General features: G+C 35.0%; 2 pseudogenes; both read right to left on the reverse strand.

The window, feature by feature from the left end:
* Window positions 1–3,818: 3,818 nt before the first annotated feature.
* On the reverse strand, window positions 3,819–5,913 carry LOC147273445 (dynamin-related protein 4C pseudogene; annotated as a pseudogene).
* A 5,781-nt stretch (window positions 5,914–11,694) lies between these two features.
* Window positions 11,695–14,177, reverse strand: LOC147273446 (dynamin-related protein 4C pseudogene; annotated as a pseudogene).
* Window positions 14,178–24,761: the final 10,584 nt, after the last annotated feature.

Raw genomic sequence — 24,761 nt, forward strand, 5'->3', positions numbered from 1 at the left:
CCAAACCCTAACCAACAACATCAATTAGAAAAAACGACGACGAAGACGAAGGCCCAAGATTCGAAGTCAGCGATCTGGACTGAGCCATTAGAGTTGATCAAGATGTTGTTTTGATGGCGATGACGCTGGGAGCCTCGGTCGAGGTCGATGATGGTGAAGTGGACGAGAACGCAGATGGCCTTGTAGACGATGGAGACGCTGCGACTGATTTCGTCATGGATGTGGAAGGCTTTTGGGTCCAGAGGGAATTGGGTCCGATTTCGTCTTGATGGAATTTCTGGGGGGAAAGGTATTTTGGGGAGAGGGAAATAGATGATAGTGGTGGTGGTGGTGGTGATGGTTGGAGTCTTGGAGATGATAAATTGATTGTGGTGGTGAGGGCTGTGGTCGCACACAGAAAGAAAAAGAAGGCAAAAAGAAGAGAAGAGAAGAGAAAAATGAAGAAGAAAAGAGTCACGGGTGGGAGGAGAGAGAAGAAGAAAAAGAAAAGAAAGAAAGAAGAAAAGGGGGGGGGGGGGGCACGTGGGTTAGGGGGAAAAGAAAAGAAAAAATAATAAAAATAAAGTTTTATTTTGTAAAGAATAAATAAGGTATTTTGGGGTTTCGTTTAGGGTTTGGATTTTGGGGTTTAGGGTTTAGGGTATTTTGGGGTTTCAAATTTCAATTGGGGTTTGGAGTTTTTTATTTTTATTACATATGTTTTTTATAATTTATAGTATATATTCAATAACTTAATAGTTTACATGTTTTTTAATTTATATCATCTTCTAAATCTTAGGGTATATGATATAGGTCATATACCTAATAGGGCCGTTAGGCTAAATAGCTAATATCATATACTAATAATAATATATTATACCATATTATACATTTATGATTGAGGTAATTACATAAATCATAAATAGTCCATAACTCCATAATCCATATTGATATTAATATATTATACCATATTTTACTATATTATATCATATTATACAATATACTAAATTACTAATATTATCATATTATACTATACTATACCATATTATATTATTATACTATATACTATATACCAAACTCCAAGTTACCAACTATGAATCTATGAATTATAAATTTATAGTATTAGACTATTAGGGTATAGAAATTAGTAATTTAGTATGAGATATCATATACATATACTATATAGGGTTTATAATTTAGTATAATATTAGGATTTAGGGCTAAACCTTAGGGTATATGGTATAGGTCATATACCTAATAGGGCCGTTAGGCTAAATGGCTAATACCATATACTAATAACAATATATTATACCATATTATACATTTATGATTGAGGTAAATTACATAAATCATAAATAGTCCATAACTCCATAGTTCATATTGATATTAATATATTATATCATATTATACCATATTTTACTATATTATATCATATTATACAATATACTAAATTACTAATATTATATCATATTGATATAAATTATAGAAAATTAGAAATGTATTATGTAAAATTATAAATTATATAGAAAGGTAATACTAAGTATTTTATATTTAGGGTATACTAATAATATAGTATAGAATTGTATAAAAATGAATTATTTTAATTATATTTTTTTAATATACGGTCGGTATCGGTATACCGTCGGTACCGGGTTTTGTAAACCAATACCATTACCAAATTTATCGGTATTTTTGGTATCGGTACTTTTCGGTATTTTTCGATATCGGTTTCGGTATTTTTCGGTATTTCGGTATTTTTACCCAGCCCTAGTTTATACCCTCCATTTTATTTCTACGGCGAGCGGGTTATACCCGCGCCACTGATGATGGTCCTTACTTTCTGGGTTGTGGCCTCTTCGGCTCTGGTATTGCTTTCTCCGGCCTTTTTAACCAACGCAAAAAAATAGGGATGACGGTAGAGAAATTTGGGTGTTTGAGGCTAATCAAAATGTGAAACCCAACTCGCGCATCAACCCCTTTCCAATGCTTAAGAGTTTCAATTATGACTTTGATGGTTTTGGTGGAGCTGCAAGGCAAATCAAGTATGACTTTGATGGTTTTGGTTACGATCATTTTCCAGAGCACAATACCAAGGGCTTTCTTCTTTTCATAACGTTTGAATATGAAGTCACCAAATCGGACTTCCTCGTCTGTTTATTTACATTTTTACATATATAATTTATCAGTGATTTTCTCTCAATTGCAAGTGTCTCAATGATAAACTAACGGCCTCAATTCTTGCTTGCAAAGTATACAACAATAAAGTTGTTAATCGTGCATTAATGCCACTTGTTTTATGCAATGTAATCAATTAAAATATGCTTTTCCTTTCACTTATGTCTAGAGTTTGTGAAGTAGTGAAGGGTTATAGGCTAATGTTGTTATGTTATCAAGCCTAGTAACTAGAATTCTGAAGCTTGTTGATGGAATATAGGACAGATATTTTCTTTCTTTTTTTCTTTTATTTGCTAATCCTTGTGAGAAGTAAAAACTACCATTTTATGATAATTTTGTTTTTTTATTTTTGTTTTTGAAGTTTGTAATTGAATTTTAGCTATTGGATCAGTTAATTTACTTTGATATAACTGCATATCAATCTTTTTGTTTGTTCATTAATTTGCTTTTAAGAAAAATGCTAAATTATGGTCTCTGTAGTTTGTGCCATTTTTCACTTTTGTTTGCATAGTTTCAATTTTTTTAATTGTGTATTTGTAGTTGGTTAATATATAGTTCCACAAGTGCAATAAGGTCAAATTGAGATTTCTGTTGAGGCTACCCCAGTTTTGTGCGGGTTAATTAAAAATCTTATAATGGTAACCCAAAAAGATTGAAATAGCCATGCATGTGGACATTCTTTCAATTAATTTGACTGAAATCTTGATTTGGCCTTCATTGCGATTGTTAATTAACTAGGTGGATACAATTGACAGAATTAAAATCACTTTCCTAAGTTGAAAATGACTTGAACTAGAGGAATCAAAAATTATGTGGATACATGCAATAGATGGTTTCTAAACTGGTGCATCCCATACATGCTGCTTCTGCATGTTCACAAATTTGATGGGATTCATAGTTGCACAAATGTTGGAGAATTTAATTAATTAGCTGTAGACTTGCATTCTTTTTATCTGGAATCGGTTTGTGATTTATCCTATTCAACATAACAGGAACAGTATAGAGGATGAGGACATTGATGCTTAGGATGAATGAAGGTAGTTTTTTTGTATTTCCAAGATTCTTTGACTGGACTGTTGTGAACTTCAGCTATTGAAAGATTTGAATGGAAGTATCTAGTTACAAATTTCAATATGTTTTGCAGTTTGGAACTAAGCTCCTGTTTCTGTCAATCAAATGCTTTTCCATTCTTTTTTTCCTTGTTGAATTTCCCTGAGCTCTGGCCAAAAAAACAAAAGAATTTCCCTGAGCTCACAATGAGTAGTATTTGCAATGGATATTTTACATGAACCCAATGTGGGGGTTGAGTTGTTAGTGATCATTGAGCTATCGTGGTTATGAATGAATACAAGAGGGGAACCTTCTTGAGGACTTTGTTGGGTTGTACTTTGGTTGATCGTTTATACTTATAGTGTTGTTTTCTCTTTGGGTCTGAGCTTTTATTAATTTCTTGTGTTCTTAATTGGCTCAACTAGCTGTCTCTATAACTCGTTGGTGGTTGCTGTTTTCATTTGATTGTTACTGCCTTATTGGCTGCTTGGGTTTTTCCTTTCTTTGTTTCAGCTTTGCTATTTCTGGTGGCTGTTTATGCTGGGCTTTGCCCTTTGTAATTCTTTCTTTGGTTTAATAGATTGTTTATTTACGGAAAAGAAAAGAAACAATGGTACAAATAAAGCAGCACAACACTAGGATTAGCAGCAAATCAACAACATACATTAATAAAAGACTTGACAAACCTAAGATAACTAGATTAGTAAACACTTCAAGCCAAAAGAAAAGATTAACAAACACTAGGAAATCCAAGAAACGTACTACTACTACTACCCATACTCAGCAACTGCATTAGACAATTGCTCTTTCATTTTATATTAAGACTACAAACAGACCACCATACTTCAGCAAACCAACAAGTTAATCACTATAAGTAATAATGCCATCCATGATCTTACTCACAACCTCTTTAGAATCCTTGAGCTTTTTGATGCTCTTCTTGAGCTTCTCACGCTTCGCTGCAACTGATGGAGATTCCTCCAACATCCTCTCAATCCCACCACCATAAGGCCCCATGAACTCATTCACAATCTCCATCTCTATGTCTTTGTTCACCAGGTTGGCAACACTCAGCTGCAAATGCAATGCCATGCAATCAACCAACCTCCTCAGAACAATCTTCCAATACGCAGTAATCCGCATTTTCAAGTCAAAAGCCTGAGATAGATCAACATGTCGGTACTGCTGAAGAACTCCAACTTGAACCGCCCCAATACCCTCTACTGTTATCGCAGAGAGATCACCATCATGCAAGACTGTCCTGATGAATTCACTCTGTCCAGACATCAGCCTTTGCAATTCAGATACATATTCTGGATTACATGTATAATCAGTATGCTTCTCCATTTCCACAATCTCCTCCATCCACTTAATCGACCTTTCTTTCATCTTGGCAATTAGACTATGGCCAGCTCGTCTGGTACACATCTGAAGCTGATGATAGTTATCAACATTACGCATTAACACAGAAAGAACCACTCCCTCAATGTAATTCCACACCTGCTCAACAAACCTGATAGGAATGCTTGAAATTCCCTTCACTTTTCCCTGCAAAATAACAAGAAAAGCATTCCGGGGAACAAAATTTGGAAGGCCAATGCCTTTTGATTCCTCCAAAATCTTAATCTCCTCAATCAAGAAATTACTTTTGGGGTCACTTTCAGCACAGCTGTGGAGTTCGTGTGCATACTGATTGAGCATCTCCACCAGCCGAGCAGTGCAATGCATGTGTTTCTCATCTGGGTACTCATCAAACTCCCCTCTCATAAGAATTTTCCTAAGCGATTCTTTCGACAACCCAATGATCTGCATAAAAGCAGTCATGGCCTCAGAAACAGAAGACAGGCTCTTTGGCATTTTGTTGAGCTCCGAGAGATAATGACTCAGCTTGTCATTGATCTTCTTCACAATCTCCGGCAAGAGTCTAGCAATGCTAGTGGCTTGAATTTGCACCAACTTTTGGGCCAAAACTGAAATCCCAACCATAGATTTGTCAATCTTTGAAAGCCGAGGATCAGTTTCAAAGAGTCGGTCAGAAATAGCCCTTGCCTCCGCATAGCTTTCATCACCAATCCGATTCCTTACACAGACATAACCAAGACCAATGTTGACATCATCTGATGTAACCTTGTCTAGTAGCCCGTCAGGTGCCGTATCCACCTTGGTAACCACAGCCAGAGTCCTCTCACCAGTTTTATCCACCATCTGCGACATCTTGATCGATTCACAGGTGGTGAAATCAACATTCGCAGCCAACACATTGAGAATGATGCTCTCGTCTGGTTTTATATAGTCCATGATCATATCTTTGATTTGGAATTCAATATCCGCAGGCTGGCCACGAACAGGAACTCTAGTGATTCCAGGGAGATCCACCATGGTCAAATCCGGAACACCATTCTTTTTCACCAACAGAGTCAATGGGGCTTTAGAAATTGCCTTACCTTCCCCTGCAATCGAATTCGTGGCATTGATAATGTCCTCAGGAATGTGGCCCTCATCAGTACGTTCAACCTTGTCATTGGATGATGGAGTTGCAGCTGTCTTAACAGCAATGCTGAAGGAAACTAGATCTGCAGAGAAAAAAGTGAAAATATCAGATTCAGGTAAACTGGAAAGTTCATATTATTAAATGATGAATTGGTCATATATAATTCAATTTGTATAGGCCAAAAAGAATTATTGAGTACTAGTGTGGCAGTTGGTCATGGGATTGTGTCTACTGATATATAAGATAAATGGTTTTTTTTTTTTCTTTTTCGGGCCATTAGAATTGCATAATTTGCAGGTTGATGCAGCTTTATACATAGTCCATTTTAAAAAAGTAATCTACCTTTTTCATGGTATTTGTTCCTAAAATATTTTCATTGGCAGGTTGGATAAAATATTTTCATTGTTGATGCTTGCTAACATATATATGAATTTGCCATATTGCTTCCAGCAGATTAATACATTGAATATGTTGCGTTATGCACAGGATTTGCTACTAGCCTGTCATATTTTCATGCCGTTATTACTTATTTAATTTATTAGATATAACGTCCTCATCAAAGATCAGAAAATGACAAGCAATTGTTAATGTCAAGTCTGTGGTTCACGCACCTTGGGAAAACAATAAAAATTAGGATTGCTCAGTTACAGGATATGTGAACACAACCTTCAATATGTAAAATCTTGTTTTGTGCTGGCTAAAGTTACCAAGCTGCCATCTTTCTTTTGCTTCATTGGAGTCTAGCTGCTTCCCTATCCCATTTTTAGTATAATTTGCATGCCTACATTTTATTTGTCCAAATTATTAACCCATCTTCCTACACTATATATCAGTAAAATTTTGCTTATGTGGATGTATTTCATAGTAACAGATGTTGGTTTTTGCAAGTATATACTCTATCATTGTGAACTTTATTGTTTTATGCTATCATAGGCGTTTTCACACTTAGGTTCGGAAGTTATTCAATGTTAAGGGGAAAAATATATGATGTATATCCATATTGCAACTTTCTGTAGAATTGTAAGCATTCTTTTATGGCACATATATACTTTTAAGTTCTATGAAATTGGGCATGTCACATGCATGTGCTTGAATACTTATCCTTGGCCCTGAAAGGGAGAGGAAGAGTACCCAATATATATAATCTTGTATATGCCAATGCAACAAAGTCTAAAGTCTTCTCGAACTACCTATGATCTTGTGTACCAATCTAAAGTCTAAAGTCTTAAGTCTTATTAAATCTGAAATATTATTTTTTTGGTTCTCCTTGCAAATTTTTGTGGAGACGTAGATGATGAGGGGGTAAAATGGCGATAAATCAGCAACTTTTTTTTGTGGAGACGTTGATGATGAGGGCAAAAATTTAGTTCAGGTGGCCATATCTTTCTTTTAAATTTTGTATAATTCCATAGGTTTTCCATATATTTGTTATGACTAGCAAAAAGGTGATAAAAATTCTTGACTAAAGATTATTGTCAACTGTGATGATTGACTAACGTTATAATTGATCAATGTGTCGTTAGGCTCTAACTTGTCATATAAATGCATACATAATACTCATGGATGATAATTTACTCTTATCCTAATTATCATTGTTTTTCTTCAACCAAAGACCATGCAGATAAGCATCGTTATGGTGTTGTTCGGCAATTTTTTGTGAAGGAAGGTAACAAGTGCTGCCAATTAATATTTTGTAAGTGAAGACGGCCTTTAGAAGTGGTGAATCATGCACCTATTTTTGTGCAAGTGCATGAGCTGATTATTGGTTTTTTTAAAGGGAGGCTAGCTTAATTTAGATACTAGGATGAGATGGGGTAATTAATTATGGATATATGCTCCATATTTTGGTGCAATGTGTAATCCTTTTTCGGAAGGTCTTGAAATACTTGTATTGGATGTTGGAATTAATGGTAATGGTAATGGAATGGATTGAGATTGCACCAATTTCAAGCTTGAATGTCAATTTATATCTTTTATATCAAGATTGTAGTACAAATTGGATAATAACAGTGATATTATAGTACAAATTTCATAACAGTTTATATTAAAACATAGAAATATAAAATAGCATGCACATCAGTTTAATATAAACTTAAAAATATAAAATAGCATGCACATCAGTTTACAAAAAACAATCTGATGTCCAACATTGTCTTTTATATCAGTTATAGATTAAATACAGATGTTTTAAATACATTCAAACATCTATTTACAGAAAAAATCCGATATGTAACATAGCATGTAGATCAGTTTTGGGAGCATAAAATGATATCTAAGGTAGTTTACATATCAAAAATCACATAAAATACGATGTAGAAACGATGTGTTTCCTATCTTTAATATCAGTTTCAGAATCTTAATTCATCAGAAAATTGGAGAACTGATATTTAAAGGACCCATTGGACATTAGAATTTAAACAAAAAAGATGTCTAACCTCATTATAGATATCAGTATAAAACTGATATCTTAAGTAGGTACATTAGATATCGCCTGCCTAGACATCGCCCAAAAACATGAAAAGACATCAGTTATTCACTGATATATAAGGGGGGTATTTGTTGTAGTGAGTTGAGAACGCTACTATCTACATGCCTACTTGAAACAAGTAGAGAGCTCAGACAAAAAAGAAGCAAGTAGAGAGATCCATTAATTTCATCACTACTTTGTATAACATGTATGATATATATATATAACTACGAGTCTAAGACATAATAATTAATTTTATTACTCACAAAACAAAGAAAAAGTGGACATCCTTTGCATACTGTGAACATCCCATGGTAGAAATTAAGCTAGCTATTGATGATGACTTACCCGGCCATGATGTGAAGCTGCAGTTCTTGCTGAGCTTCTGCCATGCCAAGCTGAGAACAAGTTCCACAGACACACGGAGTTAATGACTGAATTGGGGGAAAGAGTAGGAGAATATTGTTCATCGATCCATCTATCCTTTCATATCATGGAATTATTGAGTGATGAGTCTGATGACTGATGAGTGTGTCCACTAGCAAGTAACAACATTAACAATTAAAATAAATACGAGACAAATTTTATATATTATATATATTTTTTCTTTTACAAAATAAATTTGTTCAAGACCATTAGATTTTTAGTTCTTTGACTTTATATATAACAAATCGGAATGGCTTTTACGAGGGAATAATTGTGAAATTTGAGACACTAGCTGTTTTATAAGAGCCCTTCGATTAATTCAATGTCACATATTTTTATTTACTTAAAACCTATACCAATTTGGCTTTTTTACAAATCACTCACCTGAACTATACTCCGATTTGTAAGTCACTACTTAAATTAAAAATTGAATCAATCTCCATCTAATTCCATCAATATATCTGATAAAAATAAAGATATATTGGTCTTTCCAAGTAAATTTTAAGGGATATTTTGGTCTTTTTGTTTTTTGGGTGGGAGTGGCTGGGTTGCTGGGCTCAATTTTTTTTTTGTTTACGTTTTTTCATTTTTTATTTATATATTTAATAATAAAAAATTAATTTGAAAAGATTAAAATATCTTTATTTTTAACTGAAATATTGACGGATCTAGACAAAGATGATACATTGCAATTTTTTTTCTTTTAATTTAAGTAATAGATTAATTTAATTTTTGATTTAGATAGTAATTTAAAAATCGAGATATAGTTCAAATGAGTAATTTGTAAAAAAAACCTACCAATTTTATCACCCAATAACTCACCCTTAAAAAAACATCACTCAAATCCATTTTATTCCTCATCCTATTTTTTTTTTTTTTACTCCATATCACCATACGGTTCACCCTATAGTCTATAGTCTATACCCTCCATTTTATTACTACGGCGAGTGGGTTATACCCGCGCCACTGATGATGGTCCTTACTTTCTGGGTTGTGGCCTCTTCGGCTCTGGTATTGCTTTCGCCGGCCTTTTTAACCAACACGAAAAAAATAGGGATGACGCTAGAGAAATTTGGGTGTTTGAGGCTAATCAAAATGTGAAACCCAACTCGCGCATCAACCCCTTTCCAATGCTTAAGAGTTTCAATTATGACTTTGATGCTTAAAATTGAATCAATCTCCATCTAATTCCATCAATATATCTGGTAAAAATAAAGATATATTGGTCTTTCCAAGTAAATTTTAAGGGATATTTTGGTCTTTTTGTTTTTTGGGTGGGAGTGGCTGGGTTGCTGGGCTTAGTATTTTTTTTGTTTATGTTTTTTCATTTTTTATTTATAAATTTAATAATAAAAAATTAATCTGAAAATATTAAAATATCTTTATTTTTAACAGAAATATTGACGGACTTGAACAGAGAAAGTATATTACAATTTCTTTTGTAAATTTAAGTGATAAATTTATTCAATTTTTAATTTAGATAGTAATTTAAAAATCGGGATATAATTCAAATGTGTAATTTGTCAAAAAACCTACCAATTTTATCACCCAATAACTCACCCTTAAAAAAACATTACTCAATTCCATTTTATTCCTCCATATCACCATACGGTTCACCCTATACTCTATACCCTCCATTTTATTACTGCGGCGAGTGGGTTATACCCGCGCCACTGATGATGCAAAATTTAGCCCCTTGCTGGTGGAGCTGCAAGGCAAATCAAGTATGACTTTGATGGTGGTTTTGGTTACGATCATTTTCCAGAGCACAATAACAAGGGCTTTCTTCTTTTCATAACGTTTGAATATGAAGTCACCAAATCGGACTTCCTCGTCGGTTTATTTACATTTTTACATATATAATTTATCAGTGATTTTCTCTCAATTGCAAGTGTCTCAAGGATCAATTCTTGTTTGCAAAGTATACAACAATAAAGTTGTTAATCGTGCATTAATGCCACTTGTTTTATGCAATGTAATCAATTAAAATATGCTTTTCCTTTCACTTATGTCTAGAGTTTTTGAAGTAGTGAAGGGTTATAGGCTAATGTTGTTATGTAATCAAGCCTAGTAACTAGAATTCTGAAGCTTGTTGATGGAATATAGGACAGATATTTTCTTTCTTTCTTTCTTTTATTTGCTAATCCTTGTGAGAAGTAAAAACTACCATTTTATGATAATTTTGTTTTTTTTTTTTTTCAAGTTTGTAATTGAATTTTAGCATTGGATCAGTTAATTTACTTTTATATACCTGCATATCAATCTTTTTGTTTGTTCATTAATTTGCTTTTAAGAAAAATGCTAAATTATGGTCTCTGTAGTTTGTGCCATTTTTCACTTTTGTTTGCATAGTTTCAATTTTTTTAATTGTGTATTTGTAGTTGGTTAATATATAGTTCCACAAGTGCAATAAGGTCACATTGAGATTTCTGTTGAGGCTACTCCAGTTTTTTTTGAGCTTTAGCCTACGTTATCTCTCAGGCACATAGTAGTTCTTTGACTGGACTGTTGTAAACTTCATCTTTTGAACTATCTAGTTACATATTTCAATATGTTTTGCAGTTTGGAACTATGCACCTGTTTCTGTCAATCAAATGCTTTTTTCTTTCTTTTTTTCCTTGTTGAATTTCCCTGAGCTCTGGCCAAAAAAAGAATTTCCCTGAGCTCACACGAGCAGTATTTGCAATGGATATTTTACATGAACCCAATGTGGGGGTTGAGTTGTTAGTGATCATTGAGCTATGGTAGTTATGAATGAATACAAGAGTGGAACCTTCTTGAGGACTTTGTTGGGTTGTACTCTGGTTGATCGTTTATACTTATAGTGTTGTTTTCTCTTTGGGTCTGAGCTTTTATTAATTTCTTGTGTTGTTAATTGGCTCAACTAGCTGTCTCTAAAACTAGTTGGTGGTTGCTGTGTTCATTTGATTGTTACTGCCTTATTGGCTGCTTGGGTTTTTCTTTTCTTTGTTTCAGCTTTGCTATTTCTGGTGGCTGTTTATGCTGGGCTTTTCCCTTTGTAATTCTTTCTTTGGTTTAATAGATTGTTTATTTACGGAAAAGAAAAGAAACAATGGTACAAATAAAGCAGCACAACACTAGGATTAGCAGCAAATCAACAACATACATTAATAAAAGACTTGACAAACCTAAGATAACTAGATTAGCAAACACTTCAAACCAAAAGAAAAGAATTACAAAGATTAACAAACACTAGGAAATCCACGAAACGTACTACTACTACTACCCATACTCAGCAACTGCATTAGACAATTGCTCTTTCATTTTCTATTAAGACTACAAACAGACCACAATACTTCAGCAAACCACAAGTTAATCACTATAAGTAATAATGCCATCCATGATCTTACTCACAACCTCTTTAGAATCCTTGAGCTTTTTGATGCTCTTCTTTAGCTTCTCACGCTTCGCTGCAACTGATGGAGATTCCTCCAACATCCTCTCAATCCCACCACCATAAGGCCCCATGAACTCATTCACAATCTCCATCTCTATGTCTTTGTTCACTAGGTTTGCAACACTCAGCTGCAAATGCAATGCCATGCAATCAACCAACCTCCTCAGAACAATCTTCCAATACGCAGTAATCCGCATTTTCAAGTCAAAAGCCTGAGATAGATCAACATGTCGGTACTGCTGAAGAACTCCAACTTGAACCGCCCCAATACCCTCTACTGTTATCTCAGAGCGATTGCTATCATCTAAGACTGTCCTGATGAATTCATTCTGTCCACACATCAGCCTTTGCAATTCAGATACATATTCTGGATTACATGTATAATCAGTATGCTTCTCCATTTCTACAATCTCCTCCATCCACTTAATCGACCTTTCTTTCATCTTGGCAATTAGACTATGGCCAGCTCGTCTAGTACACATCTGAAGCTGATGATAGTTCTCTACATTATGCATTAACACAGAAAGAACCACTTCCTCAATGTAATTCCACACCTTCTCAACAAACCTGATAGGAATGCTTGAAATTCCCTTCACTTTACCCTGCAAAATAACAAGAAAAGCATTCCGGGGAACAAAATTTGGAAGGCCAATGCCTTTTGATTCCTCCAAAATCTTAATCTCCTCAATCAAGAAATTACCTTTGGGGTCGCTTTCAGCACAGCTGTGGAGTTCGTGTGCATACTGATTGAGCATCTCCACCAGCCGAGCAGTGCAATGCATGTGTTTCTCATCTGGGTACTCATCAAACTCCCCTCTCATAAGAATTTTCCTAAGCGATTCTTTCGACAACCCAATGATCTGCATAAAAGCAGTCATGGCCTCAGAAACAGAAGACAGGCTCTTTGGCATTTTGTTGAGCTCCGAGAGATAATGACTCAGCTTGTCATTGATCTTCTTCACAATCTCCGGCAAGAGTCTAGAAATGCTAGTGGCTTGAATTTGCACCAACTTTTGGGCCAAAACTGAAATCCCAACCATAGATTTGTCAATCTTTGAAAGCCGAGGATCAGTTTCAAAGAGTCGGTCAGAAATAGCCCTTGCCTCCGCATAGCTTTCATCACCAATCCGATTCCTTACACAGACATAACCAAGACCAATGTTGACATCATCTGATGTAACCTTGTCTAGTAGCCCGTCAGGTGCCGTATCCACCTTGGTAACCACAGCCAGAGTCCTCTCACCAGTTTTATCCACCATCTGCGACATCTTGATCGATTCACAGGTGGTGAAATCAACATTCGCAGCCAACACATTGAGAATGATGCTCTCGTCTGGTTTTATATAGTCCATGATCATATCTTTGATTTGGAATTCAATATCCGCAGGCTGGCCACGAACAGGAACTCTAGTGATTCCAGGGAGATCCACCATGGTCAAATCCGGAACACCATTCTTTTTCACCAACAGAGTCAATGGGGCTTTAGAAATTGCCTTACCTTCCCCTGCAATCGAATTCGTGGCATTGATAATGTCCTCAGGAATGTGGCCCTCATCAGTACGTTCAACCTTGTCATTGTAGTGCAAGGAAAGCTCTGGTTCAGGTTCGGAGTGGTGTTGGAGCCTCATGATAAGGGGCACCCTGGTACAGATGCCTTGGCCACGTGGGAGGCTGATGCCGGCAAGTGATTCAAGGACGCTGGATTTTCCAGAGGACTGGTCGCCCACCACAACAATGGTGGGGAGCTGAATCCCTTCCTCCATAACCATGAGGGTTCGAAGCTTGTCAACTGCATCAAGCAGAGGACGGATTTTGTCATTGTAGGATGACACAATAGGTGCATGATGTTGTTCTTGTGTTACTGATGATGAGCCTTCATCTTCTACATTCATGGTGAAACTTGGTTTGGTTTTGCAGTCACTCATAATTTCTTTTGAAACTTGGCTAGTCTGGTTAGAGAAGAGAAGAAGAAGAAGAAGAAGTCCTTGGAAGTAAAAATGAAGCAGTCACTTCAATATTTAATGACAACACAATGGCAAGCTGCAGAGCTGCTACAATGCCTATCTCCTCAGGGATGCCCTTGACTTTTGTCTTATGAATTGTTTCCTACTTACACAGTTACACTCTTTACACTTTTGTGTCATGAATTGGATTTTCCCATTCACACTCTTTTGGAACAATTGATTCCCACTCAAATTCTTTAGTCTTTTTTTTTATTTTATTTTTGGCCACTAAATTCTTTAGTCTTTAGTCTTTAGTCTTTAGTCGTACACTTTTGTTGGGAAATTGTACGATAAAGTGCTCCTCTGATGGAGCTGGTCACGTGTACCATTGTAACCTATTGGTTGAATCATTCAATCTAGTCTAAGAGATGTGAAATAGTGGAATAAAGCAAACCTCGAACGGCTATAATAAAGATTCTGAATCACCAGCATTGTGCTTTTTAACCTTCGTGGAGAAGGACCTTCTTGAACAAGGACATTTCCAGCATCCTATTTTTTATACAAGTTTTGACATAATATTTAAATATGTCATATTTTATATAAAATTTTAACTATCTAAATCGTATATTTTTTAGATCTTTATTAAAGTATCAACTTTATAAAAAATTAAGTAAATCTGAAATTATTTTTCTATAAAGATTAAATAGTTATCATTTCAATCATTTCAAGTATTTATTTTCTTCGTCTATTTGTTTGATCAAAGTTAGATAGTTTAATGGTTTCTTATTTATCTAATTTTTACAAGGATGATTCTTTAATAAATACATAAAAAATAGACAGTTCGGATCATTGAAAACCCTATATAGAGTAGGCCTTATTTAAATATTGTGTAAAAAATAAGATATCACGGATCCGCCCCTTCTTTATTTATGCATATTATATATAGATACTCTAAGGGCCGTAAAAAAGTGGAATAAATCTAACAAATAGCCAAATAGGTAATAATGATTTTCTTACCAAAAAAAAAAGAAGGTAATAGTGATTCTGACTACGTTACCATGTCACATAGTGTTGCAGTCACACACAATAATTTTTTATGTATTTATTATAGTTTTTCTTCAAAGTATATATTCTATGAAAGTCTGGTCAACACTAATTGAATGGTTTATCATAGTACGCATGTATGACACACACACACACGCATATTAGTAAAGGTTACTTCACCAAATTAAAAATGGCCTTCAACCTTGAATATTGTTATTTAGACCATATTTACTAATTCTCAAAGAAAAATTATTGTGTATGATCGTAACAAAACTACAAAACAATTGAAAGCTGATAATTAAGGCGGCTGCTATTTCGACTACTCATTGTTGCTAAGTTGACCACTCTCATCTTAATTTAGTAAAAGACATTTTTACCCCATTGTAAAATGACCATATAGGACATATTGTTTTCTTAAAGTATGTTTTCTCATTACACCCCCATATCCTCTTTACCACCACCAGTTACTCCACCCACACCATCATCTTCATCTTCACACTCCACTCTCTTCCACTAACCATCATCTTCAACCTCTACACTTTTCAACCAAAACCCTAGACATAGACTATTCATTTCATTAATGCTATTATACCAAAATCAACTATTTTTGGTGAATGGACACTCAGAATGACCAATTGGAGTTGTCAAATGAGGTCATTTTGATCATTTTTTTCATTTTTAATGGAAATTTTTGCATTTTGAGATCTTCTGTTTGCGGTTTTATTCGAAATACCAGAACCAAAATATGTAAACTATTTCGGTAGATACCCACCGAATAATATTCAATAATTCGGCAGGAATCTACTGAACATCCGAAGTCGACTTTTTCTTTTTATTCATTTTGTAGGTACTTGCCGAATATTTTAAATAAATTCGGAAGTATTCTGCCGAAAATGTATCACAATTTCGGTAGTTTCCTATTGAATACTAGGACTTGCATAATTTTTTTTTTTTTTGAATAGGAGGAGCAACTGGGACATGATTCTTTGAGATATAGTATGGTTGAAGACAAAGATTGTTGTGGGTGATGGAGGTGGTGGCTGAGTGACAAAGACGACGACGGTGAGTGACGGAGACAACAACAATGAAGGAGGGAGAACCAACAGTGACTAGAATTTATCACAGTGTGAAAGTCATGGGTGGTTTAATGGGTTTAGAAAGTAAAGTTAGAAATTGGGGGTATTTAGGTCATTATGGGGTGGTGAACTCAGCAAAATTCTAAAAACTCAAAATAAAGGGTGGTCAACTCAGCAACAATGGGTGGTCGGAATAGCCGCCGCTTATAGTTAATTAAAAAAAAAAAAACACAAAAACAAGATCAATCTGTTTTATGAATCTAAAATAGGCTTGTAAAAACTGCTCAAGTCCGATGGACTGGCCTGAGCTCAGCCCCATTTTTTCAAATTATGGGCTGGCCCAATCCTATATATCTTATAGGCAGGTTTGGGCATGTCTGTTTGTGCATAGGGTAGTGTTTGGGCCCAACATTGTTGAACAATCAGCCATCTCTAAGCAACAAAAAAAAAAATGAAGTAATATTATAATAATTAGAGTTAATTGTATACCTTTAATTTGAATACTCGTGCCTTTAGCATCTTCTTTGGCGAATTGGTGCCAACCGTACATATTGTTGGTGATGGTGAGTGACTATCTTGACCCGAAAGTGCATATTCGGTCAAAACCTCGGCCTTGGCCTTGGCCCCAGTGTAGTCCTCAACCTCGCTGGTACCATATTGATTATATTGCTCGTCGTAAACATAAAACTTGAAAATGGTGTTATAATAGTGTGTTCGGTAGAAGGTTTCTGAACCAAATGTCCTTGTTCGGTAGGAATCTGCCGAACAAATGCCCATCTTTCCACAGGTGACTACTGAACGAGCTCAATTTTACATAAATAAAAAAATTTCATTCGACGGATGTCTTCCGAACATATATAAATAATTCGGCAGATGCTTGTCGAACTTTGTAAGTTTATTCGGCGGGTAGTCACCGAATGATTTTTAAAAAAATTTATTTGTAATTTTCATTCGGTAGATAACCACCAAATCTTTTACTTTTGTTCGGTAAATATCTATCGAACATTTGAGAAAAGTTCGGCACTGGTTCGCCGAACGAAACGCGAATAGAAAATGAAAAACACAAAAAATTACTATCATACCTCATTTGAAGGTGAATAAGGGATGAGTGGAGGCTCTATTCATGAAAACTAATATGTATTTCTACAATATTATTCCCTATATGTAACAAAGAGAGAAAACTTAGGGTTTAATTGACGAAAGATGAAGAAATGAGGTTATGAGAGGAGGGGGTGTGCAATGAGAGTTTTAGGATTGTTGTGGTTGGGGTTTAGGAGTGTTGGGTTGGGTGTGTAAGGAAAGGATTTTTTTTTTGTTAAATAATGTGGGTTGTCCTTTAAGGTCTTTTTCCTTTGTGTCAATTAGGTAAATTCAAAAATTAAATTGTTGGGGGGTTGCAAATAGCAATTCTAAAAAAATAAAAAAATCAGTTTCATGTACTCAGTTTTTCAAGGATTTCTTCTTTGTACATGAACTAATTAAAAAAATCTATTGCATCTTCAATCTCTCCAAAACCCAAAGTTGTTGAGAAGTTGAGAACGCTACTATCTACATGCCTACTTGAAACAAGTAGAGAGCTCAGACAAAAAAGAAGCAAGTAGAGAGATCCATTAATTTCATCACTATTTTGTATAACATGTATGATATATATATAACTAAGAGTCTAAGACATAATAATTAATTTTATTACTCAAAAAACAAAGAAAAAGTGGACATCCTTTGCATACTGTGAACATCCTATGGTAGAAATTAAGCTAGCTATTGATGATGACTTACCCATGATGTGAAGCTGCAGTTCTTGCTGAGCTTCTGCCATGCCAAGCTGAGAACAAGTTCCACAGACACACGGAGTTAATGATTGAATTGGGGGGAAGAGTAGGAGAATATTGTTCATCGATCCATCTATTCTTTCATTTCATGGAATTATTGAGTGATGAGTCTGATGACTGATGAGTGTGTCCACTAACAAGTAACAACATTAACAATTAAAATAAATACCAGACAAATTTTATATATTATATATATATTTTCTTTTACAAAATAAATTTGTTCAAGACGATTAGATTTTTAGTCTTTGACTTTATATATAACAAATCAGAATGGCTTTACGAGGGAATAATTATGAGAAATGTGAGACATTGTTTTATAAGAGCTCTTAGATTAATTCAATGTCACATATTTTTATTTACGTAAAACATATACCAATTTGGCTTTTTAAAAAATCACTCACCTGAACTATACCCCGATTTGCAAGTCACCACTTAGATTAAAAATTGAATCAATCTCCGTCTAATTTCGTCAATATATCTGGTAAAAATAAGAATATATTGGTCTTTCTAAGTAAATTTTAAGGGATATTTTGGTCTTTTTGTTTTTGGGGTGGGAGTGGCTGGGTTGCTAGGCTCAGTTTTTTTTTGTTTATGTTTTTTCATTTTTTATTTATATATTTAATAATAAAAAATTAATCTGAAAAGATTAAAATATCTTTATTTTTAACAGAAATATTGACAGACTTGAATAGAGACGGTATATTACAATTTCTTTTTTAAATTTAAGTGATAAATTAATTCAATTTTTAATTTAGATAGTAATTTAAAAATCGGGATATAATTCAAATGAGTAATTTGTCAAAAAACCTACCAATTTTATCACCCAATAACTCACCCTTAAAAAAACATCACTCAAATCCATTTTATTCCTCATCCTATTTTTTACTCCAAATCACCATACGGTTCACCCTATAGTCTATACCCTCCATTTTATTACTACGGCAAGTGGGTTATACCCGCGCCACTGATGATGGTCCTTACTTTTTGGGTTGTGGCCTCTTCGGCTCTGGTATTGCTTTCGCCGGCCTAACACGGGGATAGGTAAGTTATTTTCTTTTAACCAACATGAAAAAAATAGAGATGACGCTAGAGAAATTTGGGTGTTTGAGGCTAATCAAAATGTGAAACCCAACTCGCGCATCAACCCCTTTCCAATGCTTAAGAGTTTCAATTATGCAAAATTTAGCCCCCTGCTGGTGGAGCTGCAAGGCAAATCAAGTATGACTTTGATGGTTTTGGTTACGATCATTTTCCAGAGCACAATAACAAGGGCTTCTTTTCATAACGTTTGAATATGAAGTCACCAAATCGGACTTCCTCGTCAGTTTATTTACATTTTTACATATGTAATTTATCAGTGATTTTCTCTCAATTGCAAGTGTCTGAATGATAAACTAACGGCCTCAATTCTTGCTTGTAAAGTATACAACAATAAAGTTGTTAATCGTGCATTAATGCCACTTGTTTTATGCAATGTAATCAATTAAAATATGCTTTTCCTTTCACTTATGTCTAGTGTTTGTGAAGTAGTGAAGGGTTATAGGCTAATGTTGTTATGTAATCAAGCCTAGTAACTAGAATTCTGAAGCTTGTTGATGGAATATATGACATATATTTTCTTTCTTTCTTTCTTTTATTTGCTAATCCTTGTGAGAAGTAAAAACTACCATTTTATGATAATTTTGTTTTTTTATTTTTGTTTTTGAAGTTTGTAATTGAATTTTAGCTATTGGATCAGTTAATTTACTTTGATATACCTGAATATCAATCTTTATGTTTGTTCATTAATTTGCTTTTAAGAAAAATGCTAAATTATGGTCTCTGTAGTTTGTGCCATTTTTCACTTTTGTTTGCATAGTTTCAAATTTTTTAATTGTGTATTTATAGTTGGTTAATATATAGTTCCACAAGTGCAATAAGGTCAAATTGATATTTATGTTGAGTCTACCCCAGTTTTGTGCGGGTTAATTGTAACACCCCGAACCTCGGGCCCATAAAAACACTAAAACATCAAATTTTTAAAATCTGGTTTCTCTTTTCCTTTGAGCCATGCACATAAATATAAATAAAGAAATTTTTTTGAAATAAAACATTTATATAAAACTTCTGTATAAAAACATTTAAACAACGAAGTAGGTCCCACTGCCTCGTCTTCTCCCCACTGTCTCCTCAGCCTGCTTAACCTGCAAAACATTAACTATACTGCACCATATCCATAGTACATCGGGTTATTCAAACAAATAATCCGATAAGCTCACTAGAACTCGTATGAGTGAAATAACTTAAACAATAATCCTCAATAATTCTTCAATTTCCATACTAAAAAATAATCCACAATAATAACCAATATTTACTCAATCACATAATAATTTCATCCACCAATGATCCAAACATCAAGATAACCATAATTCCTCGTATTCACATCAAATTCCACTGATAATAATAATAATCATTCTGGCCAATCAATTGCCTAATCGTCAACTATTAACCTCAACTTCAATCATTCACATCCTAATTAATAATCTCAATGCATAATCACCATCATTGTCTATCATCAGGATTCAAGCCTAGACTTTACCAAGTCCTAGCAAACAATGCAATACAAGAAATCAAGCAAACAGTTAAACTAACTAAGTTCACTCACGTCACTCTTGGAAATCCTCCAACATTAAAACTATTTTCAAAATCTCTTCTTTCAAATCCATTTTTAAATTCCCTCAAACCGTAAATCAAACTCTGAAAACAAATAATACTCTCGAGCTGTAAAAATATTAAAATTTTTGAAATAAAAACGCAATGCCTTACTGAAACTGTCATTTAAAATATTTACTAATGTAATATCATTTCTCAAAATACTCACAATTGAAAACTCACCCCACACTAGTACCCGGGGAACTGCTGGTCATATACTGAGGTAACTAAGCTCGCCACATCCCGTGCATAGGCACGAGCAGGCAGATAAGTTCGCCACTTCCCATGCAGAGTGATCTCGATGCACGGGCAGGCATGTATGTTCGCCACTTCCCGTGCAGAGCGAATCAATGCACGGGCAGGTCAGGATGCTCGCACAACCTCAATCATAGCATTCTCGAAACTAACTCATAATTTTCATTCTTTAATAATATATTAATGCTCCTTGTATTTCTTCTCAGATTCACCTCTACATATGCATCATCATCAACACTTGCTGAAAGAAAATTTATTCTTAAAACATTTATAAAACAAGGTCCATTCACTGTTTACTCTGAACTATACCGAATCCTTTCCGAAGTTGATTCCTACTCACGACCCCTCACTTGTTTGTCACTCAAATCATACCAACACTTCCTCAATAATTAATTCGATCGTTTTGTATAATAACTGCCTAATCATCATTTATTTACCTCGACAATAAACATTCCTTCTCTAATTCATCAATTATCGTCATAGCATTTTTATAATTCCCAATTAATTCCTTAGCCTCAAATCATCATCAAATCATCATCAATACATTCTCATGATTCAAATCCTACACTTAGCATTCTCTAACATATAACAACAAACACACAAAACACACAATTCACTAACGGTACTCAACAACATAACCAGATAAGCTTCACTCACTGTTTAACCGTGTGAAAAGACCGAAATGCCCTTGGACGGCAATACGCTCGGATAACAAATCCGGTAACATAACGGCATCGGGAATGAGATTTCCCGAGCCCGTGTACCTGTTAAGACTAGATAACCAACTTAAATCACAATTCAGGAACACAAACAGCCGCTAAGCGACTGAAACGGGCGGCCGCCACCACACACGGCAGCTGCCCAACTTAGAACAGCATACAAAAACACAGAAACTTACCCACAGGCTTCGGATGACTAGTCAAAGGCCAAAACCAATAATTATAGTGGTCGGCACTACCAAACACGGCGGAACCCGCGGTGGTCAACCTGCAAAATTTTCAAACTCAAAAACAACCTAAACGAATTACACAGGCACGAAGGAGACGTCGAGATGATCAACTTTTATACCTGGGTCGACGACCAATTATCGCCGGAAAAGCTCGAAACTGGCCGGAGAAGCCGCCGGCCTGAAATTCTTCGATCTGCCGCCGTGAGGGGTCGTCGGAGCTAGGGAAGGCCAAGGATGAACTCGCCGTGAAGAGGGGAGGAGGACCGAGGTGGTCAGACATTGCGTCGTGGCCGGAAAAGCGAGATCGCCGGCAAGGAGAGGCTCGGCTGTTCTGCGTCGTTCCTTCGTCATGGGTGATCGGCCGGAAAAACGGAGACCACTGGGAGAGAGAGAGAGAGGAGGGAGGCGAGCACTGTGGGGTGAGAGGCGAAAGAGACGCGGGAGAGAGAGAGAGAGAGAGAGAGAGAGAGAGAGAGAGAGAGAGAGAGAGAGAGAGAGAGAGAGAGAGAGAGAGAGAGAGAGTGAGTGAGTGAGTGAGTGATTTTGGGTTTTAAAACCACTTTTATGTAAATTACAAGTTTGCCCTTTATTTCAGATGCCCGTAACTTTCAAACCGTAACTCTAATCGATGCATGTTACGTGTCTACGAACTCGTGGACTCGAGATCTATCCAACGTGCCCAAAGTCAAAAAACGAAAGCCCACTAATTTTAAAAGTCAACTTTGAGTCAAGTCCAATTTAAAACAAAAATTAAATATTAAATCAAAACCTTTTTTATTTTCCGAATAAATTCTCAAAATCCTTAAAATAAATTCTTAAAATATTTAAAATAAATCTTTGAAAAATACGGGGTCTTACATTAATTAAAAATGTTATAATGGTAACCCAAAAAGATTGAAATAGCCATGCATGTGGACATTCTTTCAATTAATTTGACAGAAATCATGATTTGGCCTTAATTGCGATTTTTAATTAACTAGGTGGATACAATTGACAAAATTAAAATCACTTTCCTAAGTTGAAAATGACTTGAATTAGAGGAATCAAAATTATGTTGATACAATATATGGTTTCTAAACTGGTGCATCCCATACATGCTGCTTCTGCATGTTCACAAATTTGATGGGATTCATAGTTGCACAAATGTTGGAGAATTTAATTAATTAGCTGTAGACTGCTGTAGTAGACTTGCATTTTTTTAATCTGGAATCGGTTTGTGATTTATCCTATTCAACATAACAGGAACTGTATAGAGGATGAGGACATTGATGCTTAGGACGAATGAAGGTAGTTTTTTTGTATTTCCAAGATTGTTCCCAGCAGCTAGTGGTAGTGGAGCTTTAGCCTACGTTATCTCTCAGGCACATAATGGTAGTGGGGCTTTACTTTATCTCTCAGGCACATTGTAGTTCTCTGACTGGACTGTTGTAAACTTCAGCTTTTGAAAGATTTGAATGGAAATATGGAAGTATCTAGTTACAAATTTCAATATGTTTTGCAGTTTGGAACTATGCACCTGTTGATGAGGACATCATTATTAAACCATTCAAGGTTTATGAGCGGAAAAGATGGAAAAAGAAAAAAAAATGATCGAGTCCTTTCATTGTGGCTGGATTAAGTGCAGACCATTACTTCTCTGCATTTATGGCTTTGTTTCTAGCAATTTATTGGTTTATTTTCAGTTTTATTTTCTTCAATACTTGTGTCAGTTTCAGTTCAAATAAACTTTTAAGGCATAAGTTTCAGTTTCATAAAATTAATTAGGACACTTATGCAAGAGTTATCTTTAGGAATTTGGGGAGTTTTTCTTTGTAATTGGGATTTTAATGCTAGTCTATTTGGGACTATTTAATTGGGACTATTTGGGAGGTATTTTTAGATGTATCTTGCTGGAGAAAAATAATGATGATGATGAATAAAACATTTTATCAGCAATTTTCTGGTTTGTTAATTTTCTTGCGATGGGAACTTTTGGTGTGAAGCCAAGTTTTGGGTGTGAAACCTTGTGATCATCCAGCTACTTTATCTTTCTATAATCTGAGGTTAATCTTTCTTGTCTTTGAGCTTTCATTATACATCTCTCAAGTAAGTGTTCCTTGATATATTATTCCCTTTCCCTTCAAACTTTCTTTCTTTCTTTGTTTCTTCAATCTTACATCTATTGTTGAACTCACTACTATATTCTATTTAGTTCTCTGCATTAAATTAGAACAACCCTAAACTAGAGGATTTAACACATTCATTATTACCACTTGAACACAAGCTTTTATAAGGAACTTTCTGTGGGTTTAAAGTTGATTCGTTTCATACTAATCTTACTTTTGAATTTCCCTTATATGAGTGTGGGTGTTAGCTAATTTAAATTCAAAGCTTAAAATTAATTCTGGTTGATCTTGGCTTTAGTATCATATCCTGCATCACCTGTTTCTGTCAATCAAATGCTTTTTCCATTCTTTTTTTTCCTTGTTGAATTTCCCTGAGCTCTGGCCAAAAAGAAAAAGAATTTCCCTGAGCTCACAATGAGTAGTATTTGGAATGGATATTTTACATGAACCCAATGTGGGGGTTGATCGAATTGTTAGTGATCATTGAGCTATGGTGGTTATGAATGAATACAAGAGGGGAACCTTCTTGAGGACTTTGTTGGGTTGTACTTTGGTTGATCGTTTATACTTAATAGTGTTTTTTTCTCTTTGGGTCTGAGCTTTTATTATTTCTTGTGTTCTTAATTGGCTCAACTAGCTGTCTCTATTCAGACCAGAAAAAAAACTAGCTGTCTCTATAACTAGTTGGTGGTTGCTGTTTTCATTTGATTGTTACTTCCTTATTGGCTGCTTGGGTTTTTCTTTTCTTTGTTTCAGCTTTGCTATTTCTGGTGGCTGTTTATGCTGGGCTTTGCCCTTTGTAATTCTTTCTTTGGTTTAATAGATTGTTTATTTACGGAAAAGAAAAGAGACAATGGTACAAA

Source organism: Dryas octopetala, chromosome 9 (assembly GCF_963921425.1).
Source record: "Dryas octopetala chromosome 9, drDryOcto1.1, whole genome shotgun sequence".
Lineage (NCBI taxonomy): Eukaryota > Viridiplantae > Streptophyta > Magnoliopsida > Rosales > Rosaceae > Dryas > Dryas octopetala.